Source organism: Arachis hypogaea, chromosome 20, assembly GCF_003086295.3.
Source record: "Arachis hypogaea cultivar Tifrunner chromosome 20, arahy.Tifrunner.gnm2.J5K5, whole genome shotgun sequence".
NCBI classification, from domain to species: domain Eukaryota; kingdom Viridiplantae; phylum Streptophyta; class Magnoliopsida; order Fabales; family Fabaceae; genus Arachis; species Arachis hypogaea.
The window spans coordinates 94,036,172-94,063,284 of record NC_092055.1 but is presented as its reverse complement, the minus strand read 5'-3'; the positions used below and the strand labels follow the sequence as shown (position 1 = coordinate 94,063,284).

Sequence of the window (27,113 nt, the reverse complement as noted above, 5' to 3'; positions counted from 1 at the left end):
TCTACTGTTCTTCATGAATTAATGTAAGTACTATTGTTTCTCTTTCAATTCACCCTTACTTTTTCTCCAAGATATACTCTCGTACTTAATTCAGTTAAGTCAGAATGAAGGGGTGACCCGTGACAATCACCCATTATCTTCGTTACTCGCTTAGCCAAGATCCACGTGCCTGACAACCACAAGCGGTCTACATGATGTTCAACGTAGTCATTGGACGACAGCCGGAGTATATTCTCTTGGGTCTCTAATCTACGAACCGAGTCCGTGAGGTTAGAACCTTCGTGGTAGAAGCTATAACCAACTGGCAGCATTCCTGAGATCTGGAAAGTCTAAATCTTGTATGTGGTATTCCGAGTAGGATCTGGGAAGGGATGACAGTGACAAGTTTCAAACTCGCGAATGTTGGGTGCAGTGACAGTGTGCAAAAGGATAGAGAGATCATATTCCGACGCTAGTGAGAACCGACAGATGATTAGTCGTGCGGTAGCTGTACCTGGTATTTTTCATCCGAGACGAGAAATCCGACAATTGATTAGCCATGCAGAAATGGTACCTGGTATTTTTCATCCGAGAGGATCATACAGCTTGCCATGGAAGGGAGCACGCATGGTTGGATGAAGACAATAGGAAAGCAGAGGTTCAGAAGCAACAAAGCATCTCCACACGCTTATCTGAAATTCCCACCAATGAATTATATAAGTACCTTTATTTTAATTTACGTTTTATTTATCTTTTAATTATCAAAACCTCATAACCAATTGAATCCGCCTGACTAAGATTTACAGGATGACCATAGCTTGCTTCAAGCTGACAATCTCCGTGGGATCGACCCTTACTCACGTAAGGTATTACTTGGACGACCCAGTGCACTTGCTGGTTAGTTGTACCGGAGTTGTGAAAAGTGTGATCACAATTTCGTGCACCAAGTTTTTGGCGCTGTTGCCAGAGATTGTTTGAGTTTGGACAACTGACGGTTCATCTTGTTGCTTAGATTAGGTAATTTTATTTTATGTTTAATCTTTTTATTTTTATTTTCAAAAAAAAAAGAAAAAAAATTTCTTTATAGTTTTTGAAAAATTCAAAAATTTTTAAGAATGAATTATAGAGCTTCATGAGATATGTTAAAGCCTGGCTGATTGTTAAGCCATGTCTAATCTTTTGGACTGAGGTTTCTACTTTTCATTGTAGAAAGGACATGTCTGTATTTGTTATGCTAAAGCTTGGCTGGCCATTTGGCCATGCTAATTCTTTTGGACCGAAACTTTAGACTAACATTGCACGAATTCTGGAATTCTTATTAAAAATTTTGAATTTCTTTATTTTCTTTTTCCAAAATAATTCCGAAAAATATACAAAAAAATTAAGAAAATCATAAAACCAAAAAATTTTTGTGTTTCTTGTTTGAGTCTTGTGTCAAATTTTAAGTTTGGTGTCAATTGCATGTTTTTAATTTTTTCTTAAAACTTTCGAAAATTCATGCATTGTGTTCTTCTTTGATCTTCAAGTTGTTCTTGATGATTTTCCTTGTTTGATCTTTAACTTTTATTGTTTTGTGTCTTTTCTTGTTTTTCATATGCATTTTCGAATTATTAGTGTCTAAACATTAAAAAGTAGGGGTGTTCATGGTTTGGTTAATCCAAAAAACCAAACCAGTTTTTTGGTTAACTAAAAATATAGTATTGGTTAATTAACCAAATTGGTTTTATATAATGAAACCAGTTATTAACCGGTTAGTGAATTTCAAAACCGGTTTTTAACCGGTTATTAAAATAAAAACCGATTTTTAAAAAAATAACCAGTTTTTATATAAAAAACCAGTTTTTGTATCAAAAAACCGGTTTGTCTTATACTAAAAAATTGGTTTTTATACCATAAAATTGGTTTTTACATGTAAAAATAAATTTTTACACAAAAATTAATATTTTTACATACAAAAACCCAAAATTTTAAACCTTTTTTTAATTGAATTATTTTAATCTAATTTTTTTCTTTCTAAATGATACGAGTAACATTTGTAAATAATGAAGTCCCTTCCATTGCTTTCGTTCCTTTTTCTTTCTTATCTCTTTTCAATATTTTCTATAAATAATTTTTTCTCTTTCTCTCTCTCTCTCTCTCCTCTTCTCTTTCTTTTCTCTCTCTCTCTCCCATTTTCTCTCTCCTTCTCTCTTTCTCTTTTATCTCTCCCCCTCCTCTCTATCTATCTCTCTCTCCCCTTCCCCCTCTTTCTCCCCCTCCCCTTTCGTTCTCTCTATCCTTCTCTCCCTTTCTCTCCCCATGCTCTCTCTCTCCCCCTCCCTCTTTTTCTCTCCCCTCCTCTCCCTCTCTCCTTCTCTCTCCCCTCTTCTCTTTTCTCTCTCTCCTTCTCTTTTTCTGTCTCTCTCACCTTCTCTCTCCTCATCCTCTCTCTCTCTCCCCTCTCTCTTTCTCTCTCTTTGTCCTCTTTCTCTCTCTGCTTCTCTCTCTCTTATCCTTCTTCTCTCTTCTTATCTCTCTCCTTTTTTTCTTTCTCTTCCTCTATCTTCGCCTCTTCTCTCTCTTCTCTCTCGCTTTAGAGAGAAGAGGAGAAAAGAGATAGAAGAGGGATAGAGATTGAGAGAAGGTTGAGAGAGAAAGAGAAAAGGGAGAGTAAGAAAAGAAAGAAGAGAATGAGAGAAAATGAAGAGAGGAAGAGGAGGAGAGAGAGAAAGAAGAAAAGGAAAGAAAGATGAGTGAGAGAGAGAAAAAGAGAAAAGAAAAAAGAGAGAGAGAGAAAGAGAAGGGAAGTAAAGGAGAGAGAGAGGAAGGAGAGGGGAGAGAGAGAGAGAGAGAAAGAGAGAGATAAGGGAAAAGAGAGGAGAAAGTAGAGAGATATGGGAGAGAGAGAAAGAGAGAGAGGAGGGGAGAGAAAGGAGGAGGAGAGATAGAAAAAGGGAAGAGATGATTAGAGAGAGAAAGGGAAGGAGAGAGGAAGAGAGAGAACGGAGGGGGAGAAAGAGGGGAAGGAAAGAGAGAGAGGGAGAGAGAGAGAGAGGAAGTGAGAGAGCGGAGAGAAGGAGCGAAAGATAGAAAGAGAAGGAGAGAAAGAGAGAGGGAGAGAGAGAAAGAGGGAAGGGGAGAGAGGGGGAGAGAAGGATAGAGAGACAAGGGAGAGAGAAAGAAAGACGAGGTGGAGAGAGAGAGAAAGAGAGAGAGAGAGAGAGAGAGAGAGAGAGGTGGGAGAGAGGGGAGAGAGAGGAGGAAGAGGGCAGAGAGAGAGAAAGAGAGGAAGATAGGGAAAGAGAGAGATAGGGGAGAGAGAGGAGGAGAGAAAGAGGGAAAAAGGAAGAGAAAGAGAGAGAGAAAGAGAGAGAGAAAGAGAGAAAAGCGAAGAGAGAAGGAAAGGAGAGAGGAGATAAAGAGAAAATGAGTTAGAGAGAGAAGGGAGAGATAGGGGGAGGAAAGGGGAGAGAGGGAAAAGGGAGAGAAATAGGGGGAAAAGAAGAGAGAGAAGGGGATAGAGAATAGAGAGAGAAAGAGAGAGAGAGATGATAGGGAGAGAGAAAAGAAGAAGAGGAGAAAGAGGAAAATGAGAGAGAGAGAGAGAGAGAGAGAGAGAGAGAGAGAGGAGGGAGAGTAGGGAAAAAGAGAGATAGGAGGAGAGAGAAAAGGGAGAGAAAGAGGAGAGAAAGAGAGAAAGAGAGAGAAAGAAGGGAGGGAGAGAGAGAGAGAGAGAGAGAGAGAAAGAGAGAGTAAAGGGGAGAGGGAGGGAGAGAGAAAGGGAGAGGAAGGGGGAGAGAGAGAGAGAGAGAGAGAGAGAGAGAGAGAGAGAAAGAGTATGTAATTTGGTTTTGAAATTAGGTTTTGATTTTAATTTGGTTTTGGTTTTGGTTAACCGGTTAAAAACCGGTTTTTTTTAATTTAGTTTTGGTTAACCAATTCTAAAAAATATGGATATGGTTTTTAAATTGTTTCATTAAACTGGTTAACCAAAATGTGGTTATAGTTTTTTAACCGGTTAACCACATTTTGGTTTTTTTATGAACACCCCTATTAAAAAGTTCTAAGTTTGGTGTCTTGCATGTGTTTCTTTTCTAAAAAAAATTTTCAAAAATATGTTCTTCATGTTCATCATGATCTTCAAAGTGTTCTTGGTGTTCATCTTGACATTCAAAGTGTTCTTGCATGCATTAGTTATTTTGATCTTAAATTCTTATGTCTTGTGTCATTTTGTTGTTTTTCTCTTTTTTCATTAATTCAAAAATCAAAAATAATATCTTTCTCTTATTTTACTCATAAATTTCGAAATTTAGGATTGACTTAGTCAAAAGTTTTTAAAATTTAGTTGTTTCTTGTTGGTCACGTCAAAATTTCAATTTAAAAACTTTATCTTTTCAAATCTTTTTTAAAAATAAAATCTTTTTCATTTTTCTTCTTAATATTTTCGAATTTCTTAAATAAATTTTCAAAATCTTTTTCTTAATTTTGTTTCATATTTTCGAAAACTTTACTAACAATTAATGTTTTGATTCAAAAAACTTCAAGTTTGTTACTTTCCTCTTAAGAAAAGTTCAATCTTTAAATTCTAGAATCATATTTTTTAGTTTCTTGTTAGTCAAGTCATCAACTTTAATTTTCAAAATCAAATCTTTTTAAATTTCTTTTTCAAATCTTTTTCAAAATAAATTTCAATCATATCTTTTTCAAAACTTAATTTCAAAATCTTTTTCTAACTTCTTATCTTTTCAAAATTTATTTTCAAATCTTTTTCAATTAACCACTTGACTTGTTTGTTTTAATTTTAAAAAGTTTACTATTTCTTATCTTTTTCAAAACCACCTAATTACTTTTCCACTTCTAATTTTCGAAAAAAACTAACCACTTTTTCAAAATTCTTTTTAATTAACTAATTATTTTAAATTCTAATTTTATTTTATTTCTTTTCTTAAATTTCGAATTCTTACTTAATTAATTAAATAAAAATAAAAAAAATATTTTTCTTCTCCCTCTTTTTAAAATTCGAATACTCTCTCTCTCATCTCTTTCTATTTATTTAATTATTTACTAACACTTCTCTTCTACTCATAATTTGAAGCCCCTCCCTTTATCTGTGTTCGAATTCCTCTTATTCTCTCTCTACCTCATTCTTCTATTCTTCTATTCTTATACTCACATAAAAGAATCTCTATACTGTGACATAGAAGATTCCTCTTTTTTTCTATTCTCTTCTTTTTCATATGAGTAGGAACAGGGATAAAGATATTCTTGTTGAAGCTGATCCTGAACCTGAAAGGACTCTGACGAGGAAGCTCAGAGAAGCTAAAGCACAACACTCCGGAGAGGACCTTACAGAAATTTTCGAAAAAGAAGCAGACATGGCAGCCGAACCCAACAACAATGGTGGAGATGCAAGGAAGATGCTTGGTGACTTTACTACACCAACTTCCGACTTCTATGGAAGAAGCATCTCAATTCCTGCAATTGGAGCAAACAACTTTGAGCTTAAGCCTCAATTAGTTTCTCTAATGCAGCAAAATTGCAAGTTTCATGGACTTTCATTGGAAGATCCTCATCAGTTCTTAGCTGAATTCTTACATATCTGTGATACTGTTAAGACCAATAGGGTTAATCCTGAGGTCTACAGACTTATGCTTTTCCCCTTTGCTGTAAGAGACAGAGCTAGGATATGGTTGGACTCACAACCTAAGGAAAGCCTAAACTCTTAGGAAAAGTTGGTCAATGCCTTCTTGGCTAAATTCTTTCCACCTCAAAAGATGAGCAAACTTAGAGTGGAAGTCCAAACTTTCAGACAGAAGGAAGGTGAATCCCTCTATGAAGCTTGGGAAAGATACAAGAAATTAATCAGAAGGTGTCCTTCTGACATGCCTTCAGAATGAAGCATCTTATGTATATTCTATGATGGTCTGTCTGAATTGTCTAAGATGTCATTGGACCACTCTGCTGGTAGATCTCTTCATCTGAAGAAAACCCCTGCAGAAGCCCAGGAACTCATTGAAATGGTTGCAAATAACCAATTCATGTATAATTCTGAAACAAATCCTGTGAATAATGGGATGACTCAGAATAAAGGAATTCTTGAGATTGATACTCTGAATGCCATATTGGCTCAAAACAAAATATTGACTCAGCAAGTCAATATGATTTCTCAGAATCTGACTGGAATGCAAGCTGCATCTAGCAGTGCTAAAGAAGCCTCCTCTGAAGGAGAAGCTTATGACCCTGAGAATCCTGCAATGGAAGAGGTGAATTACATGGGAGAATCCTATGGAAACACTTACAATCCTTCATAGAGGAATCATCCTAATTTCTCATGGAAGGATCAATAGAAGCCTCAACAAGGCTTCAATAATAATAATTGTGGGAGAAATAAGTTTGGCAATAGCAAGCCTTTTCCATCATCTTCTCAGCAACAGACAGAGAATTCTAAGCAGAGCCTCTCTGACTTAGCAACCATAGTCTCTGATCTATCTAAGACCTCTCTCAATTTCATGACTGAAACAAGGTCCTCCATCAGAAATTTGGAGGCACAAGTGGGTCAGCTGAGTAAAAGAGTTACTGAAATCCCTCCTAGTACTCTCCCAAGCAATACAGAAGAGAATCCAAAGAGAGAGTGCAAGGCCATCAATATACCCAAAGTGGCCAAACCTGGAGAGAGTAAAAAGGCAGTGATTTCCAGTGAGGAAGACCTCAATGGACGTCTACTGACCACTAAGGAGTTCCCTAATGAGGAACCAAAGAAATCTGAGGCTCATACAGAGACCATAGTGATTCTTCTAAACTTAATGTTGCCATTCATGAGCTCTGATGAGTATTCTTCCTCTGAAGAGGATGAAGATATTGTTGAAGAGCAAGTTGCTCGGTATCTAGGAGCAATCATGAAGCTGAATGCCAAGTTATTTGGTAATGAGACTTGGGAGGATGAACCTCCAATGCTCATCAATGAATCGAATGCCTTGGTTCAACAGAAATTACCTCAGAAGAAACTGGATCCCAGAAAGTTCTTAATATCTTGTACCATAGGCACCATGACCTTTGAGAAGGCTCTGTGTGACCTGGGGTCAGGTATAAACCTAATGCCACTCTCTGTATTGAGAAACTAGGGATCTTTGAGGTATAAGCTGCAAGAATCTCACTAGAGATGGCAGACAAATCAATGAAACAGGCTAATAGACTTGTAGAGGATGTCTTAGTGAAGGTTGAAGGCTTTTACATCCCTGCTGACTTCATAATCCTAGACACTGGGAAGGATGAGGATGAATCCATCATCCTTGGAAGACCCTTCCTAGCCACAGCAAGGGCTGTGATTGATGTGGACGGAGGAGAGTTAGTCCTTCAATTGAATAAGGACTACCTTGTGTTTAAGGCTCAAGGATCTTCCTCTGTAACCATGGAGAAGAAGCATGAAAAGCTTCTCTCAATACAGAGTCAAACAGAGCCCCCACACTCAACTTCTAAGTTTGGTGTTGGGAGGCCACCATTAAGCTCTGAGTCTCTGTGAAGCTCTCTAAGAGCTCACTGTCAAGCTATTGACATTAAAGAAACGCTTATTGAGAGGCAACCCAATGTTATTTAATTATATTTATTATAGACTTTTTTTTCATTGTTATTTTATGTTTTCTTTAGGTTGATGATCATATGGAGTCACAAAAACAGCTGCAGAATTAAAGCAGAATCAAAAACAGAATAAAAAATAGCACACCCTGGAGGACAAGCTTACTGGTGTTTAAACGCCAGTAAGGATAGCAGAATGGGCGTTTAACACCCAATCTGGCAGCATTCTAGGCGTTAAATACCAGAATTGGCAGACAGACTGGCGTTTAATGCCAGAAAAGGGTGTCTGGCTGTCTGGCTGCCATTAAACGCCAGAATTGGCAGACAGACTGGCGTTTAACACTAGAAAAGGGTGTCTGGCTGGCATTAAACGCCAGAAAGGGGCATTAGCTTGGCATTTAACGCCAGAAAAGGTAGCAGAGATGGCGTTAAACGCCAAAAATGGCACACAGAAGGCATTTGAGCGCCAGAAAGGTGCAGAGAGCAGAATTTCTTGACACCTCAGGATCTGTGGACCCCACAGGATCCCCACCTACCCCAACTCACTCTCTCTCCTCTTCACACCTCTCCATAACACTCTTTTCCAAATACCTTTGACCAATCACATTAATACCTATTCCCCAAATACCCTTCACCTATCAAGTCCTACCCTCTTCCCCATATTCTCTTCACCACTCACATCTATCCACTCTTCCCCAAAAACCCATCATCAAACCTCACCTACCTCACCATTCAAATTCAAAACGTTTCCCTCCTAAACCCAATCCCCCTTGGCCGAATTCAAAACACCCCTCCATCTCCTCTATTTCTTCTTCTTCTCCTCCTTTCTTTCTTCTTTTGCTCGAGGACGAGCAAACCTTTTAATTTTGGTGTGGGAAAAAGCTCTACTTTTTTATTTTTCCATAACCATTAATGGCACTTAAGGCCAGAGAAACCTCTAGAAAGAGGAAAGGGAAGGCTGTTGCTTCCACCTCCGAGTCATGAGAGATGGAGAGATTCATCTCAAAAGTCCATCAAGACCACTTCTATGAAGTTATGGCCAAGAAAAGGGCGATCCCCGAAGTCCACTTCATGCTCAAAAAGAGTGAATATCCGGAGATCCGACGTGAGGTTCGGAGAAGAGGTTGGGAAGCTCTCACCAACCCCATCCAACAAGTCGGAATCTTAATGGTTCAAGAGTTCTATACTAATGCATGGATCACTAAGAACCATGATCAAAGTATGAACCCGAACCCAAAGAATTGGCTTACAATAGTTCGGGTACTTGGATTTCAGTCCAGAAACCGTAAGGTTGGCATTCAACTTGCCAATGATGCAAAGGGATCCTCATCCTTTCACTAGAAGGGTCAACTTTGATCAAAGGTTAGACCAAGTCCTCATGGACATCTGTGTGGAAGGAGCTCAATGGAAGAGAGACTCCAAAGGCAAGCCGGTTCAACTAAGAAGGCTTGACCTCAAGCCTATGGCTAGAGGATGGTTAGAGTTCATCCAACGCTCTATCATTCCTACTAGCAACCGGTCTGAAGTTACAGTGGACCGGGCTATCATGATCCATAGTATCGTGAATGGAGAAGAAGTAGAAGTTCATGAGATCATACCTCTAGAACTATACAAGGTGGCGGACAAGCCCTCCACTTTGGCAAGGTTAGCCTTTCCTCATCTCATTTGTAACCTATGCAATTCAGCCAGAATTGTCATAGAGGAAGACATCCTCACTGAAGAGGACAAGCCCATTACTAAAAAGAGGATGGAGCAAATAGGAGAGGCCACTCATGGATCTCAATAAGAGCATGAGGAGATTCCTCATCAAAGAATCCATGAGATGCCTCAAGGGATGCATTTTCCTCCACACAACTATTGGGAGCAACTCAACACCTCTTTAAGATATTTGAGTTCCAACATGGAGCAACTAAGGATGGAGCACCAAGAGCACTCCATTATCCTCCATAAAATCAAAGAGGACCAAAGAGCCATGAGGGAGGAGCAACAAAGGCAAGGAAGAGATATTGAGGAGCTCAAGCACTCCATAGGATCTTCAAGAGGAAGAACTAGCCGCCGTCACTAAGGTGGACCCGTTCTTTAATTTCCTTGTTCTTATTTTTCTGTTTTTCATTTTTATGCTTTATGCTTTGACTATGTTTGTGTCTTCAATACATGATCATTAGTGTTTAGTGTCTATGTCTTAAAGCTATGAATGTTCTACGAATCCTTCACCTTTCTTAAATGAAAAATGTTTTCTGAAAAAGAAAAAGAAGCACATGAATTTCGAATTCTATCTTGAAAATAGTTTAATTATTTTGATGTGGTGGCAATACTTTTTGTTTTCTGAATGAATGCCTGAACAGTGCATATTTTTTATAATGAAGTTTATGAATGTTAAAATTATTGGCTCTTGAAAGAATAATGAAAAAGGAGAAATGTTATTGATAATCTGAAAAATCATAAAATTGATTCTTGAAGCAAGAAAAAGCAGTGAAAAACACAAAGCTTGAGAAAAAAATGCAAAAAATAAAGAAAAAAAGAAAGAAAAAGAAAAAGCAAGCAGAAAAAAGCCAGTAACCCTTTAAACTAAAAGGCAAGGGTAAAAAGGATCCAAGGCTTTGAGCATTAATAGATAGGAGGGCCCAAAGGAATAAAAATTCTGGTCTAAGCGGCTAAATCAAGCTGTCCCTAACCATGTGCTTGTGGCGTAAAGGTGTCAAGTGAAAAAGCTTGAGACTGAGCGGTTAAAGTCGTGGTCCAAAGCAAAAAGAGTGTGCTTAAGAACCCTGGGCACCTCTAACTAGGGACTCTAGCAAAGCTGAGTCACAATCTGAAAGGTTCACCCAATTATGTGTCTGTGGCATTTATGTATCCGATGGTAATACTGGAAAACAAAATGCTTAGAGTCACGGCCAAGACTCATAAAGTAGCTGTGTTCAAGAATCAACATACTGAACTAGGAGAATCAATAACACTATCTAAATTCTGAGTTCCTATGGATGCCAATCATTCTGAACTTCAAAGGATAAAGTGAGATGCCAAAACTGTTCAGAAGCAAAAAGCTACTAGCCCCGCTCATCTAATTAAAACTAATCTTCATTGATAATTTTGGAATTTATTGTATTTTCTCTTCCTTTTTATTCTATTTTGTTTTTAGTTGCTTGGGGACAAGCAACAATTTAAGTTTGGTGTTGTGATGAGCGGATAATTTATACCCTTTTTGGCATTGTTTTTACATAGTTTTTAATATGTTTTAATTATTTTTTATTATATTTTTATTAGTTTTTATGCAAAAATTACATTTCTAGACTTTACTATGAGTTTGTGTGCTTTTCTATAATTTCAGGTATTTTCTGGCTGAAATTGAGGGACCTGAGCAAAAGTCTTATTCAGAGGCTGAGAAAGGACTGCAGATGTTGTTGGATTCTGACCCTCCTACACTCGAAGTAGATTTTATGGAGCTACAGAATCTTAATTGGCGCGCTCTCAATTGCGTTGGAAAGTAGACATCTTGGGCTTTCCAGCAATATATAATAGTCCATACTTTGTCCGAGATTTGATGGCCCAAACTGGCGTTCAAACGCCAGCCAGAGACCCTTTTTCTGGCGTAAAACGCCAGAACTGGCACCAAAACTGGAGTCAAACGCCCAAACTGGCATCCAAGCTGGCGTTTAACTCTAGAAATGGCCTATGCACGTGTAAAGCTCAATGCTCAGCCCAAGCACATACCAAGTGGGCCCCGAAAGTGGATTTCTGCACTATCTGCACTTAGTTACTTATTTTCTGTAATTCCTAGTAACTAGTTTAGTATAAATAGCACTTTTTACTATTGTATTCGCATCTTTTTCAGATCTCTGGACGTTTAGTCCTTAGACTTAGATCATCTTATGTTACATTGGGAGGCTGGCCATACGGCCATGCCTAGACCTTTTTCTCTTATGTATTTTCTACGGTGGAGTTTCTACACCTCATAGATTAAGGTGCGGAGCTCTATTGTTCTTCATGAATTAATGCAAGTACTATTGTTTCTCTTTTAATTCACGCTTACTTCTTCTCCAAGATATACTCTCATACTTAATTCAGTTAAGTCAGAATGAAGGGGTGACCCGTGACAATCACCCACTATCTTCATTACTCGCTTAGCCAAGATCCGCGTGCCTGACAACCACAAGCGATCTATATGATGTTCAACGTAGTCATTGGACGACAGTCAGAGTATATTCTCTTGGGTCTCTAATCTACGGACCGAGTCCGTGAGGTTAGAACCTTCGTGGTAGAGGCTAGAACCAATTGGCAGCATTCCTGAGATCCGAAAAGTCTAAACCTTGTCGGTAGTATTCCGAGTAGGATCTGGGAAGGGATGACTGTGATGAGCTTCAAACTCGCGAATGTTGGGTGCAATGACAGTGTGCAAAAGGATAGAGAGATCATATTCCGACGCTAGTGAGAACCGACAGATGATTAGCCGTGCGGTAGCTGTACCTGGTATTTTTCATCCGAGATGAGAAATCCGACAGTTGATTATCCGTGCAGAAATCGTACCTGGTATTTTTCATCCGAGAGGATCATACAGCTTGCCATGGAAGGGAGCACGCATGGTTGGATGAAGACAGTAGGAAAGTAGAGGTTCAGAAGCAACAAAGCATCTCCACACGCTTATCTGAAATTCCCAGCAATGAATTACATAAGTACCTTTATTTTAATTTACGTTTTATTTATCTTTTAATTATCAAAACCTCATAACCAATTGAATCCGCCTGACTAAGATTTACAGGATGACCATAGCTTGCTTCAAGCCGACAATCTCTGTGGGATCGACCTTTACTCACGTTAGGTATTTGATAAACCCCGTTTTTAGGGTTCATCATGTATATATTTTAAGGGTTTTATCAATGACCTTCCACACTTATTCATGTAAAACTGCATGATTTTGTGTTCCTTTCCCAACTTTGCTTCATAGATGAAAACATGCTTCTTTTGCATCAAAATTGATATATTGTAATCCTTCTCTATTACCATTCTATGCCGTGATCCGTTTGTTAAGTGGTTTCAGAAGTTATAGGGCAAAAATGGCTAAGAGGAGTGAAGGAAGCATGCATGAATGGAAGGATCATGAAATAAAGTAGAATCTTGAAATTTGGGCATGGGCGCGCACGCGCACCGTACGCGTACGCGCGGATGTGTATCCCCAGAACCAGCTAGATGGAGCCGAGACGAAAAGCCAGCGCGTCTGCATGGCTGGGCCATAATTCCTTTGACGCGCGCGTGCACTGCACGCCTGTGCGTAGGTCGCGAAAAACCCCAGGTGCGCGTGCGCGTACGCACCGATGTGCGCACGTGATTTTTTTAAGAAGAAAATGTGACCAGCAATTTCAAGGAGTCCCAGGCCCTGTTTTGGGGTAGAATTTTGGAGGGAAAAGCATAAGAAGACCAAGGATTAGGGGGGTTAGGACAATTAGTGATAATTCTAGATATTTTGGGTAGTTAGTTACATTTTTCTTAGAGAGAGAGAAACTCCAACTTCTCTCTAGGATTTCACTTTCTCTATTGTAATTCTCCTTTGATTTCTTGGTGAGATCCATTGCTAATTCACTTTTACTTTGATACAAGTTGTAGATCTACTCTTCTTCCACTTTCAATTAGTGTTCTTTTGATTCAATCTCTTGGATCTAGATTTGTGATTTTGTTACTTTGAATTTTGATTAGTGCATTGAGGAATTTCATTCAATTGTTTGATTGTTGATGATTGCTTGGATTAGGTAGCTTTAATTCAATTCTCTTCTCTCAATTTCATCATGTCTTCTACAATTGCCTACCAATTGTTTGTGAAACTGACAACCCTAGCTATGGAGTAGATTTCCCTTACTTGGCTTAGGGGTTGAGTTATTGGAGACACTTGAGTAGTGGATATCAATTGTTGATTAGGAATTGAAAATTGCTAATTGACTTGGAGTGCGCCAAAGCTAGACTTCCCTAGGGTGAGACTAGGACTTGTGACTCAAGTTAATTACTCTCACTTGACTTTCCTCCATTATTAGGGGGTTAACTAAGTGAAGCAATAATCAACTCTTATCACAATTGAAGGAAACTATAATGATGAAACTTCCAATACTTACCCTTAGCCATGGCTTTTATCTCAATTAATTGTTGTTTACTTTCGTTAGCTGAAATTCTTGCACCAACTCTTAAAACCACAAAGACTTCCTAATCAATGATGAGCATTCTAAGGCAAGTCCTAGGGAGAACAACCCGGGATTGATACTCTCGGTCATAGATTTTAGAATTATTTGATGCGATATTTGCGTGTTGATTAGACTATACTCACGATTGAATTCATTGCTAATTTCTAACCAACATAAGAATATTCCGTTCATCAGTATTACTTGGACGACCCAGTGCACTTGCTGGTTAGTTGTACCGGAGTTGTGAAAAGTGTGATCACAATTCCGTGCACCACTGAGGCACCATAATCATCAGCCACCCTAACAAGGACCCAATGTCAAGCTAGTGACATTAAAAGAGCGCTTGTTGGGAGGCAACCCAACCAGAGGTAGTTTTCTTTTCCTAAACTATTTCAATAAAATGGTTAAGTAGACTTATCTGTATTACAAGGAGCTAAGTTTGGTGTTGCACACCAAAAATAATTTAAGGGTGAATGAAGGATGCTAAGTTTGGTGTTCCACCAAAAATCTCATTTAAAAACACATTTCAACCCTCTGCATAAATGGTTACTAGCTCCAAGCAATCAGGAAAACCACTAAACCATTGTCTGTTTTCTAGCTTTTAGTTTGATTACTTTTAGCAAAAGCACAAGGTTTCATGTAACTGATGCATCATAGATAGTAGCAAGGGACTAAGTTTGGTGTTCCTCCACCAAAGTAAGTTCAAGAACCTACAATAATTCATGCATGCTAACCATCTGCTTAAGTGCTTGGAAAAATAAGCAACTTCCAATAATTGTGCAGAAAAGACACTCAGCCTCTTAAAAGAGTCATCACCAAGGGAAATGCAAAAATAAAAGATGATGATGACAAAAGAAAAGCTGTAAGACACTCTTGAGAGGTTGTATTGTCACAAAATTCACTCTGCTTTAAAATGTTCTGAATGAGAAGCTGCTGTTTACCTTGATGTTTAGTTCAAATAGTGCAAATTTTGATGTCTGCACTAGTTTAAATACTTGTCTTCATCTTCATCTGCATTAAATTCTGTCTTGTTTCCCTTTTGCATCAATAAGAGAAAAAGTTTGAAATAGAAAGTAATTGTCCAATGTGGTAGGAATTAGAATGAAATTCAGTGGTAGTAATTGCTTGATTGGATGATAAGCTTAATAATAAAAGCTGTAGGATAGAATATCTCTTGTAGTGTGAACTTAAGTGGCTGTTATAAAACCTCAAATTAATGAACATCCCTAGAAAATGAGGAAAAGTAAAAAAGAAAAAGAAAAGAAAAGCCAAGGATTGGCAACAAGAATGAAAGAAACAAATAATAAGGCTAGACACCAATAGCTTGGACCTTAGGACATATGCCTGTGGTGCTTCTTGTACTAGGATATGCTTGGACAATCAGGTTCTGAGGAGTCTTTTAAAACTTGGTAACTTGGATTAACTAATCCGGGATTACCAACCGAAAGTCCATTATCAAGAGCAACCTAGTTACAAAGCATTTAGTAACCCAAAGAGGTGCTGGGCATCAGTGTTCCTAAGAAGAATTGTGAGCCAAGTGTCTGTAGTGAAGAGGTGTTGAGAAAAATTGAGCCAAAAGGCTGCTGCAACACTTGACACTGAGCTATCATTGAGAAATAAATTTCTAGGCAAAAGAAAGAAGGAAAAAGCTAACAGGGATCAATCAAAGAACAAGGGATTGTAGTAGCAACTCTAGTGAATCCTCAAAGAGACATTTCATATCTATCAGCAAAGAATAATTGAGCTGCACCTTGTCTGCATAAAACCCCATAGCCCAAATTCAATTACCTGCTAAATAAGGACATAAATGCTTCTCTGTTTTATCTCATTTCTTCTCATGTTTAGTGCTTGCTTGGGGACAAGCAAGGTTTAAGTTTGGTGTTATGATGACAAGTCATCTTATGCTAGTTTTACAAGCATTTTTCACTTGTTTCATTAGGTTTTATGCACTTTCTTGCACAATAAGTAAGTGATTGGAATAGATTTTCATGATTATTTTGAATCAATCAAACATCATTTATTTTACACAAAATCATAAGGTTTATGCTAGAATTAATTGATTTTATAAATGATGCAAAGACCTTATAATTTTGGTGAGACTTTGATTGCTTGTTTGGTTGCTTGTAGGTGAAGAAATGAAGAGAACAGGGAAGCAAACAGTAAAGCGTTGCGTTAAGAAGAAGAACGCCACGCTCACTAGCAAACATGGCTAGCGTTCACTTCTAGAGTGAGCGTGGTGCTCACTTTTCCACCTTTTTCGTGGCTTTTCTAGTTTGGGAGGAAGCTCGTGCCATCCATACTAAGGGTAGCACTCAAATAGCGAGTGTAACGCTCATAAAGATAGCGCTCACTAATGCAGCACTCAAACAAGTAAGCATAGCGCTCAAGGAAGGCATGCACCAAGGGAGAGCGCTCAAAGGACGAGCGCAGTGCTCAAAAAGAGAGCGCTAGTAGAAGGAATGTGCGCACCAAAGCGCACGTGAGGGGAGCATCAAGGGAAGGAAAGTAGCGCTCATTTAGTGAACTGAGCGCTCCACTCGGAGCTTCACCAAACACCATCCGGATCCACTTTCATTCAAGGCCAAACCAAAAAGCCCACTTCAAGTGTTAAATGATGGAAATAGAAAGTGTATAAATAAGAGCAAGTTTGATTTGAAGAGCACCCCTTTTTTATATTTTTTTTAGCTTTCTCTCTTTTGATTTTCCATTTTAGAATTTGGGGAATTGGGGATTAGATCTAAGTTTTCTTTCTGTTTGTTCTTTCTTCAGCAACTTCTATTTTCTGTTTTGGGTTTTGAATTCAGATTGAAGAACTCCACAGAAATTCTTCATCTAAGAATCATCTTTTACTTTTCCTTTTTATAGTTCTAAGAATTAGAAATTGGATCTCAATCTTCTTTTCTGTTTTCATTTTATTTCTTCTGCAATTTCTTCTTTACTTTTTGGTCAAAAGAATAATTGAGATCTAGATCTGCTTGCTGTTCTTGTTACTCTCCTACAATTGTCAAATTTTCTTTTAGGATTTCATAATTGAGCTAAGCTTTCTTGCTGTTTTGATTCTTCTGCAAATTTTTCATTTCTGCTTTAGTTCTTCTGCAATTTCTCTTCATCTCATACTTCTTTAATTCACTGCACTTCTATTTTCTAGTTCAACTTGAATCCTAATACCCAAATCCCTTTATTCTTGATGCAATTTAAGTTTCCTGTCAATTTAGATTCAGCAATTTAAATTTCTTGCACTTTAAGTTTCAGTCATTTACCTTTCTTTCATTTTAAGTTTTAGCTTGTTTACTTTCCTGCACTTTAAGTTTCTGCAATTTACATCTTTTGCCCTTTACGATTCAGCAAATTTTCATTCTGCACTCTAGTTTACTCGCAATTTATCTTCTGTTAATCAAGTTTCACTCAAATCATCAAATATTCGCTTAATTAAATTCATCCCTAACTAAAGTTGCTCAATCTATCAATCCCTGTGGGATCGACCTCACTCTTGTGAGTTATTACTACTTGATGCGACCCGATACACTTGCCGGTGAGTTTGTGTGGAATCTAATTTTCACCTCATCAAGTGCTTAAGTGTGAGTTCATGTGCTAGAATCCATCCAAATTAAGCCAAAATACATCGGAAAATATGGACTCATCAATTCTCCCACACTTAAATAATAGTATGTCCTCATACTAAACTGACAAGGAGAATGATCAAAGGGGTAATCAACTTATTAAATGCAACTACCTATATGCATGCAAGTATATTATATACTATCTATATCTATATATCTATCTATAGAATCTATATGAAATTGGTAAAAACAAACAATCAAGTTCCCAAGCAAGTATAGACAAAGAGGGCTAAGCAAGGGGATAATCCAATGCATCCAAAATCTAAAGAATTGATTCAACTCATCAAAGTGAAGCAACTTGCAAGAATACATGATAAGAAGCATGAAAACACAGAGTTGAGTAATTGAACCCTCACTAGGTGTGTATACACTCTAGTCACTCAGTGTTTAGGGGTTTAATCACTCAAGTCTCTTCCAATCATGCTTTCAAGGAATTACTTTTCATCTAACAATCAACAACAAGTGATGCATGAATGCAATTATCATGAGGACTTCATATGGTTGTAATGGGGTTAAGGTAAAGGTGGGATAGATATGACTAAGTGGACTAAAATGGTTGAATCCTTGATTAGTTTAAGTCATCTACATCAACCTATATCAACCAAATCAAAACAAAATGCAATCCTAACCTTCCACCAATTCTTTTTTTTTTCTAGCACTCATGTATCCTTTTCTCACAAAAACATCGCATATACAATTCTTTATCCGTTCGATTACCCTTTTGGGTAATTTCGTGCCCTTTTTATGATGAAGGGTTTTTTTTTAATTTAGAATTGCATATGGTTAAGTAGCTCATACATGAATGCACCCATTTTCCAAAATTCTCAATGAATACCCAAAAGCAAACAATTTTATTCACTACCAATGTTTCCCAAAATTTTCCCATACTTAAATGAAACACACACCTCAACCTAAGCTAATCAAGGATACAATCCAAGGTAAATCACAGTTTTTCATTTAAGGTTGTGATGTGCTAATATCAAGAACAATAGGGTAAATAAAGCTCAAAAGGGGTTAACAATGGTAGATGCAAGGGTAAGGCTATATGGGTAAAGTAAGATTTTATCAAAGATGGCCTCAATCATGCTCAATGCAAATCAAAACATCAATCATGGGAAATAGAGAATTAAGCAAAACCAAGATTACAATCATAGAAGAGATATATCACACAATGAACAAAATTAGTGGTTAAAGTGTGTAACCACTCAATATAGCCCAAAAACTCACAAGGTAATTATTCTTTACTCTTCTATGTTCCAGAAAGAAATTATTCAAGCAAGTTTGAAAACAGTTTTCTCAATCAATTCAATAGAATGCCCTTGACAAATTTCTTGGAAATCCTTGTTGTTTTTCACCAAAATTATTTCCTATATGTATGTATGATGTGATGGATGCAAAATTTTTCAAAATTTCCTAGTTCTTTTCCTAATTTTCAACAAGCAAAAAGTAACATGAACAATTAGGGTCAAGATAAACTAGGCACAAGCTATTCACATCATCCAATCACAATCCATAACTTTACTATATACCAGCAATATAAGGATACAATATGTATATATATACCAAAATGGAAGTGCAATACTAAAGATAACTAGAAGCAACTAATATATATACCAAAAGTACTAAACAGTAGCAAAAAGTAAAGTGCTGTCGATATCTACAAAAGCATAATAAAACTGGAAATAACTAAATAAGAGTGTTCAGAAGAGAATGTTTACACCTAAAAATAGAAGATCCTCCCCCACACTTAAGTCATGCACTGTCCTCAGAGCCAAAGAAATCAATCGGGGGGAATCAACCATGTGAAGCTCCACCGCCTGGCGGTGGTGGGTGGTGATGATGCTGGTAGACAATGATAGCGCTAGATGGCTGTGTGGTGGTCTCAGCTCGATGCTCCTCAAGTGTGTGGCCAGCTGGCTCTGATGCTGTCTCAACTCTCGGCTCGGCTACAGCTGCCGGCTCCTCAACTCATGGCTCATCGGCTCTATGCTCCTCAGCTCTCTCAACTACTACCTCCTCAGCTGTGGGCTCCTTCGGTCTCTACTCAGGGTACTCGACTGCCTGGCCAGCTTCAGCTGCTAGCTCCTCAGATGCAGGCTCCTCAGCCTCAGGCTCTGGTGTATCAAGAGGAGGTGGCCCTGGGTCTCTACCCTCAAACTTCACGACTATCCACTGGAAGCAACGAGTGTTGCGACGCTCGGATCGGTGGACGGCCTGAAGGATCTCCCGGTACAACTCGTATGGTGTCTGAGGTCGGGGTGTGGGTGCGGGAGCTGTAGGAGGTGCTGAAGGCTCTGCTGCTGCTGAGGTAGGCTCAGTGGTCTTCCTCTTCTTTTGAGGTGGCCCGTCATAATCGTCGTATGGTAGAAATGGCTGCTTACTGATATAGACAGACGTCCGGTCGGATGGACGTCTCTCTACACCAGATAGAGCCGCTAATCTGGTGATCAATGATGGAAAGGGAATGTTGAATTTCAGCTGTTGGTTCACCTTCACATGGGCGTTTTATGCCAACAACTCAGTAGCGCTAGGGAGCTTTCTGCCTACTATGGCACTAAACGCCAAGCTGGCATTTAGCACTAACAAGCCAGAGACGAATGGAAGCTTTCAGCTCACAAGGGCACTAAACGCTGGATCTGGCATTTAGCGCCAATGATCCGGATCACATTCTCACTAATGAAGCATCTTTAGTTGGATTTAGCTTTTAATTACTATATTTTATTTTATTTTAGTTATTTTTAATTACAAACAAAATCTTTTAGGTTTAGAATTTATTATTTTATTTTAGTTTCAAATCAAATTAGGTTAGATATAAAAGGAAAAAGATTCTACCATGAGGGGGATCTTCTTACTTCTGCACTTTCACATTTTTCTAAATCCTAGTTTTCTCTCTGAGTCATGAGCCACTAAACCTCCTTGATTAAAGTTAGGAGCTCTATTTATTTTTATAGATTAAGACTATTATTGTTCTATTTTAATTAATGTATTGATTCAGTTTCAAGGATTACTTTTGTTCTTCATCTTATGAATCTGGGTAGATCAGAAGAATAACCCTTATTATATATGTGTTCTTATGATTCTTGGAAGAGTTATCTCACTTGAACACTAGCTTAAAAATAAATTCCTCCTAAATTGCTAATTACTTGGACTTAACAGGATACGTGATATATAATCCTCTTATATCTCGGTAATTAGGGATTTTGTGGTCAATAAACTAGAATTGAACCTAACCCTCTAATTGAAATTAAGTGACCAAGATATTAGCGGTTGATTAGGTTAGAGGAGACTAAATCACTGAGGAATTAGGGTTTAGTCAATCACAGTTTGCCATGAAATGAATCTTGCATGATTAAAATAGTTCGTAAGAAAACTTAATCCAGGCGAATAAATAACTACGAAACCTTAACTGCCTTCTCACATATATTTCACACAAATCTCACTATTTGTATTCTCTACTTTCTAAATTACTGTTTAATACTTTTGAAGCCCAAAACATCACTTTCTGCTTGCCTGACTAAGTGAGTCATTCAACCATTGTTGCTCAGTCCATCAATCCTCGTGGGATCGACCTTCACTCACCTGAGGTATTACTTGGTATGACCCGGTGTACTTTCCAATTCAGTTGTGGACATTCTAATTCTACCACCAATAATAAATTAGTCTCTTTTATAATTCGAATATATTTTCTCTAATTGCTTGATGGAGAATTTATATAGGCTTGATTTGAATTCCTATAATAATGAAATATTGCAAACAGGTACAAAACAAAAACTAAATGAGAATTCAGCATCATTATGGTATAAATTCTTATGTCATAACGGAGAATTCAGAGGCTTGCATCGGATATGATTCTTAAACCCCTAAATTTGGCAAACTTTGAAGTTTGCATTAAGTGCATAAAAAAAAGAACAAACGAAAAGAAATTAGGTGTCGATAGAGTTAAAGATGTCTTAGAGTTGATACATACTAGTATACGTGGTCCATTTTCTACTGTCTCTTAGAATAGACAACGGTATTTTATTACATACATAGATGATTTACTCTTGTTATGGGTATCTATATTTAATTCATAAAAAGTACAAAGCCTTGGATGTTTTCAAGTCTTTCAAAGTTAAAGTTGAACTTCAACTTGGAAAAAAATTAAAGTCATCAAATCCAGTAGTCATGGTGAATACTACAGAAGATATGGTTCATGCGAGCAATATCTAGGATCTTTTGTACTTTTTCTAGAGGAGTCTCAGTATTGTTCCGCAATACACCATGGCAGACAAAACTAGCATGAATGGTATTGTAGAGTAAAGGAATCGAACTCTAAGGACATGGTAAGAAGTATGATTAGTCATTATTCCTTGTTTGAATCACTCTCAGGAGAAGCTTTAAATACCACAGTGTACATCTTTAATAGGGTGCCAAGCAAAGCAATTAGCAAAATCCCTTATAAAATTTGGACTGAAAAAAAGCCAGTATAAAGCATTTACACATTTGGGATGTTCAGTTGAAGCGTGACCATATAGGTCGCATAAAAAAACTGGACTCAAGAACAATTAGCTGCTACTTTGTTGGTTACGCTGAGCGTTCACGGGGGTACAAGTTTTACAATCTTGCATCAAGGTCTATTTTTAAAAAGAAAAATGCGAGATTTCTTGGGGATGTTGAGTTGGGGGAAAGGAAATATTAGAAATGTTGCTTTTGATGAGAATTTTGTAACTGACAATGATCAAGTACTCATACCTATTTTTGTTCAAGATATCGTTACAATACAAGAGCACAATAAGAATCCTACTGTAGATATTGTTATAGTACAAAAGAATAATGAAAATCTTCCTCAATCCCAACTCATACAGCAAGCCCAATAGCCTCAAGAATGCCATTAAAGAGATCCAACAAAGAAAGAAGAAGTATAATTTTGAATGAATATGTAGTCTATCTCCAAGAACATGAAGATGAAATTGATTTGATAAAAAATAACTCGAATCAATTTTTGCCAAGTTATACAAAGTTCTAACTCTCAAAAGTGGATTGATGCCATGAAACAAGAGATAAAGTCTATAAAAGACAATAATGATTGAGATCTTGTAGAATTACCCGAAATGTGAAATCAATTAGTTGTAAATGAATATTTAAAACAAAAAGGAATTATAAGGGTAATATCGAGAGATATAAAGTTTGTCTAGTGGCTAAAGGCTTTCCTCAAAAGGAAGGCATAAACTATTAAGAGATTTTTTCTTTAGTATCATTGAAAGACTCTTTTAGAACCATAATGGCAGTAGTAGCTCATTTTGACTTAGAGCTACATCAGACGGATGTAAAGACATCGTTTTTTAATGGTGACATTGTAAAATGATGTATATGGTACAACCAGAAAATTTTGTATTAAGCGATTCAAAATCTATAGTTTCTAAATTAAAGAAATCCATATATGGTCTCAAACAAGTTTTTCATCAATGGTATCACAAGTTTCATTAAGTCATTATCTCATATGGTTTTGAGATAAATATTATAGATGAATGTGTATACCATAAGTTTAATGGGAATAAATACATATTTTTAGTCTTATATGTGGATGACATTCTACTTGCCAGTAACGACATAGCTTATTGCCTAAAAATAAGAAATTTCTATCAAACAAATTCAATATGAAAGATCTTGGTGATGCCTCTTTTGTATTAGAAATCGAGATACTAAGAGATCACTCTCAAGGTATTCTTGGATTATCACAAAGAATGGTCTTGAAAGGATAGCAATGCATGATAAACTTTATGCATCAGTACTTGAGAGTTTAATATATGCTCAAGTCTGCACACATCCTGATTTATCATTCATAGTGGGAGTATTGAATACATACTTGATCAATCCTGGTATGGATCATTGAACAGCTGTTAAACGTGTAATGTGTTATCTGAAGAGATCAAAGGATTACATCCTTACTTATCAAAAATCAGAAAATTTGGAGATAATTGGGTTCTCTACTTCCAATTTTGCTGGACGCCAAGATAGTAGATGCTCAACTTCAAGCTGTATCTTCATATTGGTTGGAGGAGCCATTGCATAGAAGTCTAACAAATAGACTTTTGTAGCTTATTCAACAATGGAGATAGAGTATGTTGCTTGCTTTGAGGCATCCAAACATGACATATGATTGTAAAATTTTGTCATTAATTTTCGTATAGTAGATAATATTAAAAGGCCATTGAAAATATTTTGTGACAATAAGTCAGCAGTACTTTAGTCCAACATCAATAAGAGCTCAACGAAATCAAGGCATATAGACATCAAGTTCTTAGTTAGCAAGAAGAAAGTTCAAGAAAAACAAATTTTCATAGAACATATAGAAATAGAGCATATGCTAGCATACCCGTTAAATGAGCACACTCTTCATATATATATATATATATATATATATATATATATATATATATATGTATATGTATATGTGTGTGATGTCATAATTTAGTGGGAGTTTATGTTATGTTATATGTCCTATGACAGATATTGAATTATCTTTCTGCAAAAATTAAGTTGATGTTTATTTCATATTATCTGTAACGTTTATTTTATAATATCCGTTTTGTATTTGATCTCAATAAAATTCTAAAGTTAAACTAGTTAAAAATAGACACATGCATGAGATTACTTGGCATATAATTTTCATATTACTCATCCATATTTGATCTATGTTGTTAAGTATATTAGTATAGTGATCATCATGGTTTACTCGTGACATTAATGTGATCAAAGTTGAGGTAATTACATAATTGATATATGAAATGGACCAGATTATTAAAGTAATTAGGAAAATAATATTCAAACACGTACATAAAATTTATATGATGTGATTATCTCAAAAAATATATATACATATAGTCCAATTGGGAGATTGTTAGAACATTATTAATTTTTTAATCTATTTGTAGACAATACATATATCAATTATAACAACAAAATAAATTATTTCACATTAAATGACTTATATAACAGCAAACTCATTTATTGTCATAAATGGTTAATTGAATAAGTTAATATTACTTTTGATTTGGAATTAAATAAAAATAAAATCAGAAATATTATTTTATATTTTATTTGAGATTTAAGGTTTAATGGATGCGACACCTAAATATAAATAGTGACTCCAAAGTTTCGGTTCCCAATACATCAAAGTTACCCCGATAACTCTTTTTCTATCAGATGAGTTGTAATTCAGCCTTATCATAGATATAAAAAGTTTTAGTCGAAGAAGATTGAAATAACTTTTCAATCACTTTTATAAATACAAATACGCTTTTACATTATGATATATATTTTTGATGATTTGATATAGATGTTCTGGATTATAAAATTATGAGTAAAGTATCGTTTTTGTCCCCAACGTTTGGGGTAAGTCCTATTTGTGTCCCTAATGTTTAAATCGTCCTATTTGTATCTCTAACGTTTATAAAAGTGATTCAATATTATCCTACTATCAATTATACTAACAAATCAGATTATATTTTTCAATTATTCTCACTTGGATGTATTTATTCTCAATTAGGTCTCACTTGGATATGTTCGATTTTAATATTATTCCCACTATTTGTATTTAAATTCAATTATGTCCCTAAAAAAGTGAATTATGTAAATGTTGTAGGAATTAGTTTCAGCATTTGATGAGCTATTTTTTGGAGTAGATCATCGATTCTATCCCAGACATTTGTATTCTAATTTCAAGAAGAGATTTTTAAAACTCAAACTAAAGCGCTCATGATGTATAATTGACGGCAGGATAACATTGAATCACTTTTACAAATGTTAGGGATATAAATAGGACGATTTAAACGTTAGGGATACAAATAGGATTTACCCTAAACGTTGGGGACAAAAATAATACTTTACTCTAAAATTATTTATTCTAACAGTTTGAACCTTCTCTTTGAAGTCTCATATTCCAACTTTTCTAATCAAATCAGTGAATCTTAAGAAGCAAGATTTAGAATTTTTTTTTTTCTAAAACTCGTGAATTGGAACACTTGCACTCACTTTATAGTGAAGATTTAGTATAGTGCCAAACACTCAACAAATTTTGTAGTATGAGTTTAGAGGAAGAGAACAAAAGAGACGAAGAAGAGAGTGGTCGAGAATGAAGAGGAAGAAGAATTGAACAGAAAACATGGAGATTTGCAAAAATGTGCAAAGCTTGATTCAATACTTTTCTGAATTTGGTTCGATTTGTACTTGATTGCTCTCCACATTTACGGTACCATACAAAAAAACATTATCAGAGCAAGTCACAAAGAGTGAGGAATGGAACCGGTTAATGAAGAAGAGAGTAAACGGAAGGAAGTGGACTCTCTTATTGCACAAGCAAATGGTGAAATTCTGGCATTGGCTTTATGAGGTTGCTGCTTATGTTACACATAGTTTAGCTATGAGGAGTACTAGGGGCCACTAGAATTTGTGATGTTTAGCCATCAATTAGCCATTATCAATATTTTTAATGGTGTGAGATGATATCTAATGATGTAGGATTAATTATTTTCCTTTTGATGATTAAGTGCTGTCCAAATTTCAACAAAGTGTTACCTCCTAAACTTTCTCGTTTAACTACTGTCCACTACACAATTAATTAACAAACTTCTAACTAATTACTTTCATCTGACATGGCAAGTGCTGAAAATATTAACTAATAATTACAATTATGCCTATTACTACTCTACTGTTTTATGCAGAAACTATACTTTGCTGCATTAATCATAAATTACTTTCTTTTTATCATTTAATAATAAACAAACTAACGTAGAGATAGATTTAAACATATGAAAAAATAAGCTAAGGTCTAACAGGTTTTTTTTCTTTTTAGTTTTTTTTTTTTTAATTTAAAAGTTAACAGAATTTATTAATTAAAAATTGAATATCCAACCTTACACATATATTAATTTATTATTATAATTAAAGTAACACTTTAAAGTTTAAACTAAACTAATTATTATAGACAATAAAATGAAAATGTATGTGGTTAGGTTTGTAGTAGAGCAAATACTTCTTTCTATCATGGTTGGGCTGTGCATTTGGAATGTGACTCCATCACACAACCTAGCTTTCTTTAATGGAGAGAATTGTAGAACATGCAACAGCACCTTCTCTGTCCCGTCCTTGTCTGTTAGCTACGAATTCTAGTTTGTTTTTATCTTTATTCTCTACTATGCCATGGATTATTAATGTTGTCGGTTGCTCACTCTAATTAGCAAAATGCTTGTTCTTATCTTTTCGTAGGTCGAAGGATATATATAGATATAGTTGCTTCAATTAAATATGGTAATTAATGAAGGACATCACTAGGTGTTATTTTTAATTGATCCAATGATTATTTGTTATTCACAATTAGTAACTGTAATACACACACAACGACATCAAATAGAATCAAGGGAACACGGATAATTCCAATTCTCTTAAGTTTAAGTGCGGTAGTGAAGCAATCCCAACATCCCAACATACGTAATATAATTGAGGTTTAATTATTCTGTTTCTCTTTAAAGATTTGTGAAATTTTTAGTTAGATTTTTATATTTTATTTTTAATTAGGTTTTTGTATTAATTTTTTTTAATTAAGTCCCTCTTAATAGTAATTGGCTTAATTTTAAAGGGATCCAACTAAAAAAAATTGGTATAGAAACCTAAATAAAAGAAAAAAAAGTGTAAAGACTAAATTAAAAAAAAATTTAGTGCAAATTAAAGACTCAATTAAAAGAAAAAAAAGTATAGGAACCTAATTGAAAATTTTAGGAAACTATAGGAACCAGTAGAATAATTAAACCTTAAGAATACT

General features: G+C 36.1%; 1 non-coding gene across 1 annotated transcript; it reads right to left on the bottom strand.

The window, feature by feature from the left end:
• Nucleotides 1-5,738: 5,738 nt before the first annotated feature.
• LOC112787268 (small nucleolar RNA R71) lies at nucleotides 5,739-5,847 on the bottom strand. Its single transcript, XR_003194690.1, has one exon. It is a non-coding gene; the product is annotated as a small nucleolar RNA R71 (small nucleolar RNA).
• Between the last annotated feature and the right edge of the window lie 21,266 nt (nucleotides 5,848-27,113).